Below are 6,352 nucleotides of genomic sequence, written 5' to 3'. Positions count from 1 at the left end.
GATTTGGGTGATTTCTCCATGAAGAATTGTAGGTATTTCCATAGGGTTCTCCTAGGTAATTCACCTCTTCCATGGAAGGGTTCTCAGGATCATAAGCTTCTTCCTCAGATGAAGCTTCCTTAGTACTGCTTGGTGCATTTTGCATTCCAGACAGACTTTGAGAAATCAAATTGACTTGTTGAGTCAATATCTTATTCTGAGCCAGTATGGCATTCAGAGCATCAATCTCAAGAACTCCTTTCTTCTGACTAGTCCCATTATTCACAGGATTCCTTTCAGAAGTGTACATGAATTGGTTATTTGCAACCATTTCAATCAGCTCTTGAGCTTCTGCAGGCGTCTTCTTCAGATGAAGAGATCCTCCAGCAGAGCTATCCAAAGACATCTTGGATAGTTCAGAGAGACCATCATAGAAAATACCTATGATGCTCCATTCAGAAAGCATGTCTGAAGGACATTTTCTGATTAATTGCTTGTATCTTTCCCAAGCCTCATAGAGGGATTCTCCATCCTTCTGTCTGAAGGTTTGGACTTCCACTCTAAGCTTACTCCATCTTTGTGGTGGAAAGAACTTTGCCAAGAAGGCATTGACTAGCTTTTCCCAAGAGTCCAGGCTTTCTTTAGGTTGAGAATCCAACCATATTCTAGCTCTGTCTCTTACAGCAAAAGGGAATAGCATCAGTCTGTAGACCTCAGGGTTAACCCCATTAGTCTTGACTGTGTCACAGATTTGCAAGAATTCAGCTAAAAACTGATGAGGATCTTCCATTGGAAGTCCATGGAACTTGCAATTCTGTTGCATTAGAGAAACTAATTGAGGCTTAAGCTCAAAGTTGTTTGCTCCAATGGCAGGGATAGAGATGCTTCTCCCATAAAAATCAGGAGTAGGTGCAGTAAAGTCACCCAGCACCTTCCTTGCATTGTTGGCATTGTTGTTGTTTTCGGCTGCCATGGGTTCTTCTTCCTTGAAGAATTCGGTCAGGTCCTCTAAAGAGAGTTGTGCTTTGGCTTCTCTTAGCTTTCTCTTCAAGGTCCTTTCGGGTTCAGGGTCAGCTTCAACAAGAATGCCTTTGTCTCTGCTCCTGCTCATATGAAAGAGAAGAGAACAAGAAAATATGGAATCCTCTATGTCATAGTATAGAGATTCCTTGAAATGTCAGAGGAAAATAGAAATAGAAAGAAGAAGGAGAAGAAGAATTCGAACTTTAATTAGATAAGGTTCGAATTGTGCATTAGAAGGAGTGGTACTCCATAAATAGAAGGATGTGAGAAGGGGGAAAGTGGATTTTCGAAAATTCAATTAAAAGATTTTGAAAACATTTTGAAAATTTGATTGATAATTTTCGAAAATTGAAAGTGGAAGAGAAATCAAGTGATTTTTGAAAAAGATTTTGAAATTAGAAGTCAAAAAGATTTGATTGAAAACTATTTTGAAAAAGATGAGGTTAAAAAGATTTGATTGAAAAGTTATGGTTTTAAAAAGATGTGATTGAGAAGATATGATTTGAAAACAATTTTAGAAGATATGATTTGAAAACAATTTGAAAAAGATATGATTTTGAAAATTAATGACTTGCCTAACAAGAAAAGATATGATTCAAACATTAAACCTTTCTCAACAGAAAAGGCATCAAATTTGAGATGTTCAATCAAATCATTATTTGTTAGTAAGTATCTTTGAAAAAGGAAAGAAATTGATTTTGAAAACATTTGATTGAAAAGATATGATTTGAAAAAGATTTGATTTAGAAAAACTTGAAAAAAATTGATTTGAAAACAAAATCTTCCCCCTAGCACCATCCTGGCGTTAAACGCCCAGAATGGTATACATTCTGGCGTTTAACGCCCAAAATGCTACCTTTTTGGGCGTTAAACGCCCAACCAGGTGCCCTGGCTGGCGTTTAAACGCCAGTCTGCCTTCTTCACTGGGCATTTTTGAATGCTCAGCTTTTTCTGTATAATTCCTCTGCAGTGTATTCTGAATCTTCAATCCCTTATATCATTGACTTGAAAAGACACAAATTAAAAATATTTTTGGATTTTTAATAATCAAAATGCAACAAGAATCAAATAACAATGCATGCAAGACACCAAACTTAGCAGTTTGTATACTACTGACACTAATGAACTGAAAATGCATATGAGACACACAAAATACTCAAGTCAATAGAATTCAAAGATCAAAACAAGAAATATATGCATGGATTCGAAAAAATGTAACAAAAACATGCATTTGACACCAAACTTAAGATGAGACTCTAGACTCAAACAAGAAATATTTTTGGATTTTATGGTTTTTTTTTGAATTTTTTTGTGTTTTTCGAAAATTAAGTGGAAAAAGGTATCAAAATTCTTAATGAGAATTCCAGGAATCAGTGCAATGCTAGTCTAAGACTCCGGTCCAGGAATTAGACATGGCTTCACAGCCAGCCAAGCTTCCAAAGAAAGCTTCGGTCCAAAACACTAGACATGACCAAAGGTCAGCCAAGCCTTAGCAAATCACTGCTCCGAAAGCAAGATTGATACGAAATCAACAGGCTCTTGTGGTGATAAGTTGAAACCTCGGTCCAATCAGATTAGACATGGCTTCTCAGCCAGCCAGATTTCAACAAATCATCATGAAACTCTAGAATTCATCTTCAAGAATTTCGAAAAAAAAGTACCTAATCTAAGCAACAAGATGAACCGTCAGTTGTCTAGCCTGAACAATCCCGGGCAATAACACCAAAAATTTGATGTTGTTGCCGGATCTTGGCACTGATGTTACCAAAGGCTTGCCCAAAACTAGAACAATCCCCGGCAACGGCGCCAAAAACTTGACGTGCGAAATTGTGAACTATACTTTTCACAACTCTCATAATCCCTGGTAATGGCTCCAAAAACTTGGTGCGCTCAATACCATGGCATTACACAACTTCGCACAACTAACCAGCAAGTGCACTGGGTCGTCCAAGTAATAAACCTTACGTGAGTAGGGGTCGATCCCACGGAGATTGTTAGTATTGAAGCAAGCTATGGTCATCTTGTAAATCTTAGTCAGGCAAACTCAGATATATATGGTGATGAACGAAAATAACATAAAATAAAGATAGTGATACTTATGTAATTCATTGGTAGGAACTTCAGATAAGCGCATGAAGATGCCTTCCCTTCCGTCTCTCTGCTTTCCTACTGTCTTCATCCAACCCTTCTTACTCCTTTCCATGGCAAGCTCGTATAGGGTCTCACTGTTGTCAGCAGCTACCTCCCATCCGCGCAGTGAAAGCTAATGCACACACTCTGTCACAGTGCTGCCAATCACCGGTTTGGTTCCCTCCCCTACTGGAATAGAATAACTCTTTTGCGTCTGTCACTAACGCCCAGTAGGTTACAGGTTTGAAGCACGTCACAGTCATTCAATCATTGGATCCTACTCAGAATACCACAGACAAGGTTAGACCTTCCGGATTCTCTTGAATGCTGCCATCAGTTCTTGCCTATACCACGAAGACTCTAATCTCACGGAATGGCTGGCTCGTTTGTCAGGCGAGCACTCGTTTGTCAGGCGATCAACCATGCATCGTGCAATCAGAAATCCAAGAGATATTCACTAAGCCTCAGATGCTTGTAGAACAAGAATGGTTGTCAGTCACCTTGTTCATGGGTGAGAATGGTGATGGGCGTCAATCATCACCTTCATCATGTTGAAGAACAAGTGATATCTTGGTAAAAGAACAAGTGGAATTGAATGGAAGAACAGTAGTAATTGCATTAATACTCGAGGTACAGCAGAGCTCCACACCTTAATCTATGGTGTGTAGAAACTCCACCGTTGAAAATACATAAGAACAAGGTCTAGGCATGGCCGAATGGCCAGCCTCCCAAAGAGGGTTTGATCATCAAAACATGATCAAAAGCTCTTTATACAATAGTAAAAGGTCCTACTTATAAGAAACTAGTAGCCTAGGGTGTACAGAAATGAGTAAATGACATAAAAATCCTCTTCCGGGCCCACTTGGTGTGTGCTTGGGCTGAGCAATGAAGCAATTTCGTGTAGAGACTCTTCTTGGAGTTAAACGCCAGCTTTAGTGCCAGTTTGGGCGTTTAACTCCCATTTGGGTGCCAGTTCCAGCGTTTAACGCTGGGATTTCTTGAGGTGACTTTGAACGCCGGTTTGGGCCATCAAATCTTGGGCAAAGTATGGACTATTATATATTGCTGGAAAGCCCAGGATGTATACTTTCCAACGCCGTTGAGAGCGCGCCAATTTGGCTTCTGTAGCTCCAGAAAATCCGCTTCGAGTGCAGGGAGGTCAGAATCCAACAGCATCTGCAGTCCTTTTGAGTCTCTGGATCAGATTTTTGCTCAGGTCCCTCAATTTCAGCCAGAAAATACCTGAAATCACAGAAAAACACACAAACTCATAGTAAAGTCCAGAAAAGTGAATTTTCACTAAAAATTAATAAAAATATACTAAAAACTAACTAGATCATACTAAAACATACTAAAAACAATGCCAAAAAGTATACAAATTATCCGCTCATCACCTTCCATGAGAGATTTGGATGATTTCTCCATGAAGGATTATAGGTGTTTTCATAGGGTTCTCCCATGTAATTCACCTCTTCCATTGAAGGGTTCTCAGGATCATAAGCTTCTTCTTCAGATGAAGTGTCCTTAGCACTGCCTGGTGCAGCTTGCATTTCAGACAGACTTTGAGAAATCATATTGACTTGCTGAGTCAATATCTTGTTCTGAGCCAGTATGGCATTCAGAGTATCAATCTCAAGAACTCCTTTCTTCTGATTCGTCCCATTGTTCACAGGATTCCTTTCAGAAGTGTACATGAATTGGTTATTTGCAACCATTTCAATGAGTTCTTGAGCTTCTGCAGACGTCTTCTTCAGATGAAGAGATCCTCCAGCAGAGCTATCCAACGATATCTTGGATAGTTCAGACAGACCATCATAGAAGATACCTATGATGCTCCATTCAGAAAGCATGTCAGAGGGACACTTTCTGATCAATTGTTTATATCTTTCCCAAGCTTCATAGAGGGATTCACCTTCCTTCTGTCTGAAGGTTTGAACTTACACTCTAAGCTTACTCAATTTTTGAGGTGGAAAGAACTTTGCCAAGAAGGCATTGACTAGCCTTTCCCAAGAGTTCAGGCTTTCTTTAGGTTGTGAGTCCAAACACATCCTAGCTCTGTCTCTTACAGCAAAAGGGAATAGCATAAGTCTGTAGACGTCAGGGTCAACCCCATTAGTCTTGACAGTGTCATAGATTTGCAAGAATTCAGCTAAAAATTGATGAGGATCTTCCACTGGAAGTCCATGGAACTTGCAATTCTGTTGCATTAGAGAAACTAATTGAGGCTTAAGCTCAAAGTTGTTTGCTCCAATGGCAGGGATAGAGATGCTTCTCCCATAGAAGTCGGGAGTAGGTGCAGTAAAGTCACCCAGCACCTTCCTTGCATTGTTGGCATTATTGTTGTTTTCGGCTGCCATGGGTTCTTCTTTTTTGAAGATTTCTGTTAGGTCCTCTACAGAGAGTTGTGCTTTAGCTTCTCCTAGCTTTCGCTTCAAGGTCCTTTCAGGTTTAGGGTCAGCCTCAACAAGAATGCTTGTGTCTTTGCTCCTGCTCATATGAAAGAGAAGAGAACAAGAAAATATGGAATCCTCTATGTCACAATATAGAGATTCCTTGAGGTGTCAGAGGAAAAGAAAAATAGAAGGAAGAGGTAGAAGAATTCAAACTTATCAAGAAAGATAGAGTTCGAATTGTGCATTGAGGAGGAGTGTTAGTCCATAAATAAAAGGATGTGAGAAGAGGGGAAGAGATTTTCGAAAATAAATTAAAAACATTTTAAAAACATTTTGAAAAATTAAAGAATGATTTTCGAAAAATATGATTGGGAAAGAAATAAAGTGATTTTTGAAAAAGATTTTGAAATTATAAATCAAAAAGATATGATTGAAAACTATTTGAAAAAGATGTGATTAAGAAGATATGATTGAAAAGTTATGGTTTTAAAAAGATATGATTGAAAAACAATTTGAAAAGATTTGATTTTGAAAATTAATGACTTGGTTATCAAGAAATTTAAAAGATATGATTCAGACATTAAACCTTTCTCAACAGAAAAGGCAACATACTTGAAATGTTGAATCAAATCATTAATTGTTAGCAAGTATTTTTGAAAATGGAAAGAAATTGATTTTGAAAATATATGATTGAAAAGATATGATTTGAAAAAGATTTGATTTTGAAAAATTATGAAAACTTGAAAAAAAATTTGAATTAAAAACAAAATCTTCCATCTTATGCCATCCTGGCATTAAACGCCCAGAATGGTATACATTCTGGCGTT

At 38.2% G+C, this 6,352-nt stretch overlaps 1 non-coding gene across 1 annotated transcript; it reads left to right on the top strand.

Moving 5' to 3' along the window:
* The first annotated feature begins 439 nt into the window (after positions 1 to 439).
* On the top strand, positions 440 to 547 carry LOC130937762 (small nucleolar RNA R71). Its single transcript, XR_009068963.1, has one exon. It is a non-coding gene; the product is annotated as a small nucleolar RNA R71 (small nucleolar RNA).
* Positions 548 to 6,352: the final 5,805 nt, after the last annotated feature.

This window comes from Arachis stenosperma, chromosome 6 (assembly GCF_014773155.1).
Source record: "Arachis stenosperma cultivar V10309 chromosome 6, arast.V10309.gnm1.PFL2, whole genome shotgun sequence".
Classification (NCBI taxonomy): Eukaryota; Viridiplantae; Streptophyta; class Magnoliopsida; order Fabales; family Fabaceae; genus Arachis; species Arachis stenosperma.
This window is presented reverse-complemented; position numbering and strand designations above follow the sequence as displayed.